The sequence below is a fragment of the Rattus norvegicus genome, chromosome 2, assembly GCF_036323735.1.
Source record: "Rattus norvegicus strain BN/NHsdMcwi chromosome 2, GRCr8, whole genome shotgun sequence".
In the NCBI taxonomy this organism is placed as follows: Eukaryota; Metazoa; Chordata; class Mammalia; order Rodentia; family Muridae; genus Rattus; species Rattus norvegicus.
Genome location: NC_086020.1, coordinates 131693124 through 131705682, shown reverse-complemented (window position 1 = coordinate 131705682; position 12559 = coordinate 131693124).

The following is a 12559-nucleotide window of genomic DNA, read 5'->3' as shown; positions in this document are numbered from 1 at the left end:
TCTTTATAACAAGCCTGAGAGAAACATCTGGGATTTCTGTTTGTTTGTTAGTTTGGTTTATTTGTTTTAGTTTGTATTATTTTGGTTTTTTCCTAACAACTGTTGTTTCTAAAATTCTATTAATTTCCTGATTAATACAGTTAAAAAAAGAGTGAACACTTTACTTTTTGTGGATTGGAAAGAATTTTGCCAAAAGCATGCTTCCTGTGTATCCTGGGATATTTAAGAGAAGTACAGCAATTAGAACATGGCTTGATTAGAACATTGGAAGTCGCAATCCTGCACAATCATCTAGATGGGGGAGAAGTCCTGATTGAATTCATAATTTATCACGTCTGTATGATTACAGCCTCTATAAACATGTCCAAATATGTGTATGAGGTCTTGTGGGCTCCTTTTTTTACCAATATACTCTCAGTTTGGGGAACCCCACCGATGCAGTTGGATGTTTGAGATCCTTTACAACATTATTTTCCTCTTGATGATTTTGTGTAATTGTATAATTGTACTATAAACTAATAAAGCTCTTCCCTAGTTTATGATAGGTTGATATATGTTCATGAGTTCTTGGCATCTGACACCAAAAACTGCAGCCTGAATTGAGGCCTAGCCTTTCTTCTGCATGATTTGCAGTAACTTGAGCTACTAGTGTCTAATTTACTTCACTCCTAGTTGTCATAGTGGTGTGGAAAACCCATACATACTGTGTAAAAAAAAAGTATAAAATAAAAATAATGGGTTTTTACAGATTCTTCATTTTTTGGGTTTCTGATCATCTATATTTTTCTTTTTAAAGCAATGTTATAATGTGTTTTGTGAGAGCATTTAAAAATAAAATCATTTATTATCATCTTACTAACGACAAAATATGCTAAAGGTGATAAAAGTTCCTTTAGAAAGGGTGTTGGGGAATTAGGACAAAGTCAGTCCAAGTGGAAGGCCATTCCCCTCAGTGAGACAACTGCTTGCTGTCTTGTTGCTGATGTTTTTAATATCTTGAACATCTCTAATGAAGCCACCACTACTTCCTCTCTTTTTAAGCTTACCCTCACGGATGGTCATGTTCAAATAAATAAATTAAGGGACCTTAAAACAAGAAGACAGCTATCTGAGATAAACTTAAGCTATTTGCATAAAAGATTGGCTTGCGAGAGTCAGAGTGACAGAGTTGTTTGTAGGACTTACATGCTTCCTGTTTGGACTTAAGAAGAAGTGGTTGATTTTCATTTGCTCTTCCAGCTGAGATTGACCAGGAAAAGCATATTAATTCAATGGAACTTTGGATTGTTTTAAGTAACCAAGGAAACCGAACTTATCAGGGAGCAGGATGAGGAGGGCACGCCCTCTCTAATCCGAGGCTGCTCTATCCAAAGGATGAGTGTATTCTTTGGTGTCATAGGAGAGTCATACTGAAAAATCCAGTCAACTTCCGGATGACAGCCCTTTAACTGCTACAACTGACTACACAGTATTCCTGAATTTGTGTTGCACCATTGGGAACATTTGATGTCTTGCTTATTTTGCTTTTTATGGATGGCCAAGACAGGCAGATCAATATAATACATTGGAATTCCACACAACAGCAGCAGCAGCAGCAACAACAACAACAACAACAACAACAACAACAACAACAATAATGCTTTCTTTTTCTGGTTCTTTTAAGGAATGTGAAAAGCAGAACAAACATCTTCTCAGAGGGACAAATAACATATCCCTATTCAAGCCCACTCACTGTGGCAATCTTTTAATCATCAACACTCACATGCAATTTTTTTTCAGAGAAATCATTTCCAAGTCTTCAACATGTTTAGTTTGTGTGGCAGAAAAGAGCATGGATTGCCTGCTTGCTGACAGAAGTTTAATAATTTGCTTTAATTATTTTTTTTAATTCAACATCCAAGATACACTCAGCCTCATCAATAACCAGACACTAGGTTCTTGCATAAAAACACATCAGTATTCTGCATGTAATCTCAGAACTGCCCTGGGTTGGCCATGGTGATATTGAGTCCATTGATGGGTTTTTGAGCTTCAGCAGGCCTGTAAATGCCACATATGATCAGCCCCTATATGTGAATGTGGTGTGTCATCAGTTCAATTCCTGGGCATGAACTTCAACTTTATAATAAGCTCAAGAACCAGGATGAGGAAAACAAGGATTTTGCCTCAATCAGCTTTGCAACTGCCAGAAGATCCTGCCTTCCAGGGTATCCAGATACTTTTTTGTTTGGTTTCAGTTATCTTTAGAGTGCTGTTTTCAGTGATTGGATTAGACAAGGAATCAATGAAACACCCTTAAAAGCACCTGTTAGTCCTAGAGGCTGGCTGGGTACTTCATTGTCATTTGGCTTCTCCATACCATCTTCTGATTTTTCATGAGTCTGTGAGTTTTCATTTCCAGTGTCCAGCTCAGCATTACTTGCCATTTTTCTTTTCTTTCTCTTTTTTTGGTTCTGTATCAGGAGATTGCATTGCTGTTTTTTGTTTATTTGTTTGTTTTCTGTTCTTTTTTTCCCCTGTTGGTTAAAATGGCAAGTTTTGGGGGTGATCTTTTAACTTTTAAATTGTCCACTGTGTCTTTTAGGCATGCCTCCACATTCTGCATCTGCTGAGCCCACATTCATAGAATGCTTTAGGGCTTTTTAAACTTTTCCAACTTTTACTGTTTGTTTAGGCACGTTTCCATTTTGAAGATGTGGAATGCTCCTGTCTGGCGCTACTTACAACTTCAGCTTCCACTGCCATAGCCTGGCATTCCATTTCTTGATTTTCTAGAACAGGAGTTTTTCAACAATTCCTGAAGTTTATTGAAAAACAGACAGCATGAGGAATAGTTAGATAATACTTTTAATGGATACATAGAATGATAACATAGAAGTATGCATGGAAAATAATATGTATGTATTGTATTTTCTCAACCATAGACAAGATAGCAGTTAGCATATTTAAAAATTCACATAATCATTAGTGTAACTATTTGTACTGTATGGGTCACGACCATGACTATAAGGAAACACACCAGCTATTTAGACCTACAGAAAATATTCTTAATCTGTGTTAGCAATGAAATCAATAGAACAATAGAATGAAAAGCTGGGTCACAAACAAACAGTTGAATGAAATGAAAAGAATTAAAGAAAAGAGCCAAAATTATAAAATTAAAAATGTAATCATTATTCAATATAGAAAACAAAACCTGATCGGAAAACCTGAAGTGAACAACTTAGAAAGTCAAGCAAAAACCTCAGAAGCAAGATTCACTAACAGATTAAAAGGAATGGAAGAGAAAATCGGACATTGAAAAATAAAACAGAAGAAAATGTAAACAACAACGACAAAAACCAGTTGCAATCTAATCTATCAGGAAACCTGGGAGAGTATAAAAAGACAAAAATCTATTAACAATATAGTAAAAGATAGAGAAAATACTTTGAACAAAATCATAGAAAAAAATTTATACCTTAAAGAAGTTAATACTTATCAGGGTACAAAAAGTATACAGAAAAAGGTGAATAGCATGTGTGGTCCCTAAAACTTCATCAACTTGCTCTTGCCTTGCTCCTTCGTCTAGAGGAGCCTTGCCAAACCCCATGAGTATACTGATGTGCTTTGGAAACCTTCAGGGTAACACCAAATTTTACCAGTTTGGAACCCTGCCTGTCCACCCATCCTAGTTGGATCCTCTAGCTACTGCAGCTGCTCTGCCTGGCAGAGCCTACAGAGTTGGATCCTTCCACCAACCCACCTGTATCTGACTAGGACACAGCTAGAAAAGTAGAGTCTGCCTGAGACACAGCTAACAGAGAAGGGTGACTTGACCCACCATTGTCTGGTCCACTAGTCCCTTCCATCTTCCCAAGAAGACTTGCTGCCATCAGGATCATCCAGCCAAACCAGGAAAAAGCAGCCTAAAGGACATTTCTAGAGGCCAGCCGAAGAACACAATCAACAATTCTCAGGACAGTATGGCACCACCAGAACACAGCAATGCTGCTAGAATAAACCTTGGATATCCTAAAGAAATGGAAGCAGGAGAGGAGGATCTTTTTTTTTCTTTCCTTTATTATAATTGGATAATTTATGTATTTATATTTCAAATGTTATCCCCCTTTCCAGTCCCTGTCTCTTCCATAATGACCCCACCTGTTTCTAATAGGATGCTCCCCCTCTCACCCAACCACTCCCACATCAACACCCTGACATTCCCCTACACTGGGGAAATAAGCATTTAGAGGACCAATGGCTTCTCCTCTTATTGCTACCACACAATGCTATCCTCTGCTATACATGTGGCTTGAGCCATGGTTCCGCCTATGTATACTCTCTGGTTACTTGTTTAGTCCCTGGGAGTTCTGGGGTTTCTAGTTGGTTGATATTGTTGTTCTTCTTATGGGGTTTCAACTCCCTTCAGCTCCTTCAGTCCTTTTTCTAACTCCTCTATAGGGTACCCATGCTCAATTTGAGGGTTAGCTGCAAGCATCTTAATCGGTATCAGTAAGTCTCTGGCAGAGCCTCACAGGAGGCATCCATATCAGGCTCCTGTCACCATGCACTTCTTGGTATCAGCAATAGTTACTGAGTTTGGTGGTTGCATATGGGATGGATCCCCAGGTAGGGCAGTCTCTGGATGGCCTTTCTTTCAGTCTCTGTTCCACACTTTGTCTCTGTATTTCCTCCAATAAGTATTTCGTTCACTTTTCTAAGAAGGACTGATGCATCCACATTTTGATCTTCCACTTCTTGAGCTTCATAAGGTCTGTGAATTATATCTTGGGTATTCCAAATTTTTGGGCTAATATTCATTTATCAGTGAATGCATACCATGTAAGGGAAACACAAACCAAAACAACCCTGAGATACCACCTCACACCAGTCAGAATGGCTAAGATCAAAAACTCAGGTGACAGCAGATGCTGGTGACAATGTGGAGAAAGAACACATCACTCCTCCATTATTGGTGGGATTGCAAGCTGTTACAACCACTCTGGAAATCAGTCTGGTAGTTCCTCATTAAATTGACCATAGTACTACCTGAGGACCACTCCTGGGCATATACACAAAATATTCTCCAATGAAAAACACGGATACATATCCCATTATGCTCATATTGCCCTTATTTATAATATACAGAAGCTTGAAAGAACCCAGATGTTCTTCAACAGAGAAATTGATACAGAAAACGTTGTGCATTTGCACAATGGACTTCTTCTCAGCTATTCAAAACAGTGACTTCATGGAATTACTAAGCAAATGGATAGGACTAGAAAATATCATCCTGAGTTTGGTAACCCAGTGATGATCTTAAATCCAATCTTATAAAGATGATAGAAACTTTTAAAGAGGACATGAATAAATCCCTTAGGGAAATACAGGTTAATACATTTAAACAGGTAAAGGTATTAAATTAATAAGCAAAGAAATAAAAAATACAGAAAATGCAATCAAGCAGATGAAATATATGAATAAAACATCTCAAAACCAGGAAGGGGAAATGAATCAATAAAGAAGACACAAACTGAGGCAATCCTGTAAATAGAAAACCTAGGAAAAAGAATAGGAACTACAGACAAACTCCACCAACAGAGTTCAGAAGATAAAAGAGAAAATCTCAGGTGTAGAAGATAAGATAGACAAAATCAATATATCAGTAAAAAATGCAAAATGTAAAAAGTTCATGACATAAACTATCCTAGAAATTTGGGACTCTATGGAAAGCCAAACCTAAGAATAATAAGAATAGAAGAAGACTCCCAGGGCTAAGGACCAGAATCTTAAAAATAAAACATAGAAGAAAATTTCCCTAACCTGTAGAAAGAGATGCCTGTAAAGTACAAGAAGCTTACAGAACGTCAAGCAGATTGACCCAGAAAATAAAATCTCCCCATCACACAATTAAAACAATAAATATACAGAACAAATAGAGAATTTTAAGAAAAGCAAGGGAAAAATGCCAAGTAACATATAAAGGAAAACCTATATGAATTACACCTGGTTTCTCATTTGAGACTCTAAACATTAGAAGGCAATGGCAGATGTCCTGTGGATTCTTCATGTCATGAGATGTCATTCCAGATAGCTGTAGTCTAAGCAAATGGACCCAAGAAATGAGCTGAAGTAGCTATTCTAAAATCTAATAAAATAGACTTCAAACCAAAGGTAATTAAAGGGAAGGACACTTCAAATCCCTCAAAGAAGTATCCACCAAGATGACTTCTCAATTATGAGCATCTATGCTCCAAGAGCAAATGTATCCACCTATATAAGAGAAATATTGCTAAAGCTTAAATCACACATCAAACCCCACACATTAAGAGTAGGAGATTTCAATACTTTATTCTCACCAGTGAAGTCATCATTCAGAATGCAAAAAGACATAAAAAAAACTAACAGAGGCTGATTCAAATGTACCCTAGACCTACCTACAGAACATTTAACCTAAACACAAAATAATACATCTTCTTCTCAACACCTCACCTCTCCAAAATTTACATTTTAATCTATTGCAAAGTTCAAGAGATACAAGAAGATTGCGATAATGCATAGGATTCTATCAGATCATCATTGATTAAAGCTGAACAATAGAAACAATAGAAATTAATGGAAATTAAACAACCTATTAATGGAAACTGAACAACTCTCCACTTAATGATCACTGGGTCATGAAAAAGAAAAGAAAAGAAATTAAAGACATTCTAGAATTCACTGAAAATGAGTGTATAACATACCCAAACTTATAGGAGAGTATGAAATCAGTGCTAAGAGAAAAGTTTTTAGCACTAATTATCCTCAAAAAAAAAAAATGGAGAGTTCTCATACTAAAGAATTAAAGTACATCTGAAGGCTCTAGGAGAAAAAGGAAGCAAGCACAACCAGCAAGAAATCAATCAATAAGAAACAAAGAGAACAATACAAAGGATCAACAAAACCAAGAACTAGATCTTTGAGAAAATCAACCAGATAGACAAACCTTTAGCCAAACTAACTAAATGGAAGAGAGACTATATCCATATCAACAAAATCAGAAATGAATAGGTAGACACAACAATGGAGATTGTAGAAATTCAAATAATCATTATGTCTTACTTCAAAAGACAGTATTCCACAAAATTAGAAAATCTAAATGAAATGGACGCTTTTCTAGACAGATACCAATTACCAAATTTAAATCAAGATCAGGTAAACTATCTAAATATTCCTATAACCTTTAAGGAAATAGAAGAAATTATAAAATGTCTCTCAAACAAAAATAAATAAATAAATAAATAAAAATAATAATAATAAAAGCAAAGCCTTGGCCAAATTCTACCAGACTTTCAGAGAAGAGCAAATGCCAATATTCCTCAAACTATTCCACAAAATAGAAACAGAAATAATACTGCAAAACTCATTTTATTGTCCACAGTAACCCTGATATCTAAACCACACAAAAACTCAACAAAAAAGAAATTAAGAACAATCTCCCTTATGAACACTGATTTTTTTAAAAAAAATCAATAAAATAACCTTGAACCAAATCTAAGAACACATCAAAGATATCATACAGCATGAATAAGTAGAGTTTATCCCAGAGATTCAGGGGTGGCACAATATAAGAAAATCCATAAACACAATCCATCACCTAAACAGAATTAAAGAAAAAAAAAACAAATGACCACTTCACTAGAAAAAGTATTTGAAAGATTAACATACCCCTTCATTATAAATGTATTGGAGAGATCATGGGTATAAGGAGCATATTTAAAGACAATATACAGCAAGCTGATAGACAACAACAAATTAAATGAAAAGAAACACTTAAATCATTTTCACTAAAATCAGTGACAAGTCAAGGTTGTCCATTCACACCTTCTCTTCAATATAGTACTTTAAGTTTTAGCTAGAGGAAGAAAACAACTAAAGGAGATCAAGTGGATACAAATTGGAAAGAAAGAAGTCAAAGTATAGCTATTCACAGATGATATAAAAGTGACCTTCAAAACTCTTCTAGAAAACTCCTATTGATGATAATAAAAAAACTTAAGCAAATTGGCTGGATATAAAATTAAAGAAATCAGTAGCTTAACTTAATTGAAATGATAAATGGGCCACGAAATAAATTAGGGAAACAAAACCCTTTGCAATAGCCACCAATAATATAAAATCACATGAAAGTCCAATAGGACAAGAATTTCAGGTTCTGAATAAAGAAACTGAGGAAAATACCAGAATGGAAAGATCCCTTTTGCATAAGCATTAGGAAGATTATCATAGTAAAAATGTCCATTTTACCAAAATCAATCTACAGGTTCAAAGAAATCCACTTAAAAATTCCAACACATTTTTTCATGGATCTTGAGAGGACAGTTCTCACCTTCACATAACAAAAGAAAAATCCCAGGAGAACTAAAGTGACCCTGAACAATAAGAGAAATTTTAGAGGTATCATTAGTTCTGACTTTAAACTGTACTACAGAACAATAGTAATAAAAACTGCAGGTCAGTGTTATAGAAACAGAGAGAAGTAAATTGAAGAGCAAGAATTAAACCGAGAAACCTTCAGACACTTGATTTTTGATAAAGAACCCAAAGTAATGCAATGGAAAAGGGAGAGAATATTCAATATATGGTGATGGTCTAACTAGAGGTCTGCATGTAGAAGAATGCAAATTAATCCATGTCTATCACCCTTCAAAGAACTCATATCTAAATGGATCAAAGACCTCAACATAAAATCAGACACACTTAATCTAATATAAGAGAAAGTCAGAAATAACATTGAATTCATTGATAGAGGAGACATCTTCCTAAACAGAATACCAATGATTTAGGCACTAAAGTAAAACATTAATAAATGGAATTTTATGAAACCAAAAAGCTTCTGTAAATCAAAGGACACCATTATGAGGACAGAACATCAGCCTGAAGATTAGGGAAAGATCTTCACTAACTGCACATTTGACAGAGGGCTAATATCCAAAATATATAAGGATCTTAAGAAGTTAGATACCAACAAAACAAAAATCCAATCAAAAATAGAGTACAGTTCTAAACATAGAATTCTCAACAGATGACTTTCAAATGGCTGTGAAGACCCTAAAGAAATGAGAGACCCTCAGGACTCAAAGGGGGCAGGAACCCTAGATGAAATGCCCTACAGTGGGGGGAGCTAACTTATTGAACCCACCACCAGCCGAAAGATTGAGGAATGGGGTTGCTATCCCACAGCCAAAGCTCTGACCCATAATTCTTCCTGTCTGAAAGAATGTAGGGATGGAAATGGAGAAGAGCCTGAGGAAAAACAAATGTACAGCAACAGGCCCAAAGAGGGATCCAGCTCAAGGGAAGGCCCTAAGACCTGATGCCATTACTGAGGCTATGGGGCATTCACAAAAAGGGAGACGTCATGACTGCCCTCCAAAAGAGCCAACAAGCAGCTGAAAGAGTCAGATGCAGATATGTGTACCCAACAAATGAACAGAAGCTGCTGACAACTATGGTTGAATTAAGGAAAAGCTGGAGGAAGCTGAGGAGGAGACCCACCCTGTAGGATGAACAGCCGTCTCAATTAAACTGGACCACTGAGATCTCTCACTGGGTTACCTACCAGGCAGCATACACCAGCTGAGATGAGGCCTCCAACAAATATACAGCAGAAGACTGGGTCTGGGTTCAGTCAAAGAAGATACATCTAACCCTCAAGAGATTGGAGGCCCCAGGAGGTTTAGAGTTCTGGTGGGGTAGGTAGAGTGGGGACATCCTTGTGGGAACTTGGAGAGGGTGCAGGGAAGAGGTATGAGATTTGGACAGGTTCAAAATTCTTAGTTATCAGGAAAATGCAATTAAAAATGACTCAGTTTTCACCTTGTGAGTATGGCTAAGATTAAAAACTTCAAGAATAGCACATGTTGCCGAGATTGTGTGGAGCAAGTGGAATGAATAATCCTTCACTGTACAACAGACCTGAAAATCAATTTGTTGACTTCTTAGAAGATTGGGACTACTTCTACATCAAGACTCAGCTATACTACTCCTGAGCATATACCCAAAGGTTGTTCTACCATCTCATAAGGATACTTGCTCTACTATGTTTTTTAGTAGATTTATTTGTAATAGCCAGAAACTGAAAATAACCTAGATGTCCCTCAACTGAAGAATGAATACAGAAAATGTGGTACAACTATACAATGGAATACTACTCGGCCATTAAAAACAAGGACATCATTAATTTCATAGTTAAATGGACAGAACTAGAAATCATCATCCTGAGTGATATCTACTCATTAGTCATAAAGTAAAGGGGGGTAACCAGGTTTAAATGACAGACCTAAAGAAGCCAAATAACAATCTGAGCTCACAGGAGGCTGAATAAATCATTCTCAGAAAGAGAAACAAGAGAGATATTGGAGGTCGATGGAAGGTGGGAACTGTGTGGAAAAGAGTCTGGAAAGGAGAATGGAGCAAGGGTGTGTGTGTGAGAGAGATCATATATAGCAAGAGCAGGAAGAGGGAAGGGGTTTGGCTGGGAAAGGGGCAATCTTTAGGTTATGTCAGAGACCTGGGATTGGGGAGAGCCTCAGAAGATCTATGGGGGTGACTCTAGCTGAGATTCCTAGCAGAGGGACATACGGATCTGGAAGTGGCCATTCCCTGTAGTCAGGCAATACTCCCAGTGGAAGGATATGGACATTAACAAACCCACAAAGCCTTTGACCCAAAATGTATCCTGACTAAATTATGTGCATGGACAAATATAGAGCAGAGACTAAAGGAATGGCCAAATTGAGACCCATCTCATGGACAAGAACCAATCCTTGAAATTATTAACGATACTCCATTGTGATTGCAGATAGGAACATAGCATAATTATCCACTGAGAATCTCCACCCATAAGCTAATGCAGAAGCTCATACCCAAACATTAAATGGAGCTCTGAAGACTTACAGAAGAGCTGGGAGAAAGAACGAGGGACCCAAAGAAGACAGTGAAGGAAGACCCACAGAATCAATTAACCTGGACTCCTAGGTAGTCCCCCAGACTGAATCACCAACCAAACAGCCAGCATGGCTGGACATAGTCCCCTTGCACATATGTAGCAGGTGAGCAGCTTCATCTTCATGACTGTCCCCCAACAACTGGAGCAGAGTTTATCCCTGAGCCTGCTGCTGCCTGCCTGTAGATCACACACCCCTAAATGGACAGTGTTGTCTTGCTTTACTGGGAGAGGATGCATCTTGTCCCACCTTTACTTGATGTGCAGTGAGGGTTGTGGTGGGGTTTGACATCTAGAGGGGAGCATATTTTTCTTAAAATGGGATGGTAGAATAGGGGTAGTTCTTTTGTTAGGGTGTATTGGGAAAGGAGTAAGACTGATAATGGCTTGTAAAGTGCATAAATAAAGGTATTAAAAAGAGAAGCATACCAGACATCAAACAGAGTTGGCCAAAAATGAAATTCCTAAAGCACATGGTAATCAAAACACTAAACTGACAAAATAAACAAAGGGAGAAATTTAACAAACTGAACAAGAAAATGATGAGGAAATACATACAGGCAGTCCTATTAAGGCATTTGATGCTTCAGTGGAGATTCTAAAAGCCAGAGGAACCTAGACCAATGTTCTAAATACTCTAAGGAGAATGGCCAGCTAGATGACTATGTCCATCAAAACTTTCATACATAATAGATGGAGTAGGTAAGACAGTTCATGTTGAATCCAAGAAAACACAAAGAGCAAATAATCATAGACCAGGAAAAAAAATAAAAGGACTGTGCTATCAAAACAAAGTAACAAACACTGCTGATTGCTATCTCTCAACATCTATGGTCTCAACTCCACAATAGAGTCACAGAATAACAGAATGAATATGAAGGCAAGAGCCATATTTGTGGTACATTCCTGAAACATGCCTGCCTTGACATCAAGGAGAGACATTACCTCAGGCTGAACTGATGAAAATAATTATTTCAAGAAAATGGACCCAAGTGTAGCCATCCAGATATCTGATGAAATAAAAGGTCAATGAGAATCTTAATATTGCTATTAATAATAAATGTTTTACTACTTTGAGGATTATCTACCACATATTTTCTTTTATTTACCACCTAATTTCTTCCTATAACTCCTCCTAGACCCACATCAACATCTCTACCCCCAAAACTTTTTTGGCTTAAATTTAATATATCGTTTTTAACGAATGGCAGTATAACTAGAGATTTTTCCTTCCTCCTTCAAAATGTTTCATCTCAAAGTAGATATAAAGTTAATACATGATTAATAGATAAATAAAATACTTATAAAACAGTAGTAAAATAATTTAATTGCCAAAAGTTATAGACTAAAATAGAAGGTTAGTGAATGAAAACATCAGTGACAGATGCGTGTTAACTTCATATAATATTTTGACCAAGGAGAACTCAAAAACCCATACCCCCAAAATACTACAGATGAATGTCACTTGAAATTAGTAGTACCATATTTAGATGGTGAGTCCTTATTGAGGAAACCATTACTTACTTTGAATATTCGAAATGGAGAAATCAGGCTGGAGATGATTTGAATGCTTCCTAGAGAGGCTGTTTG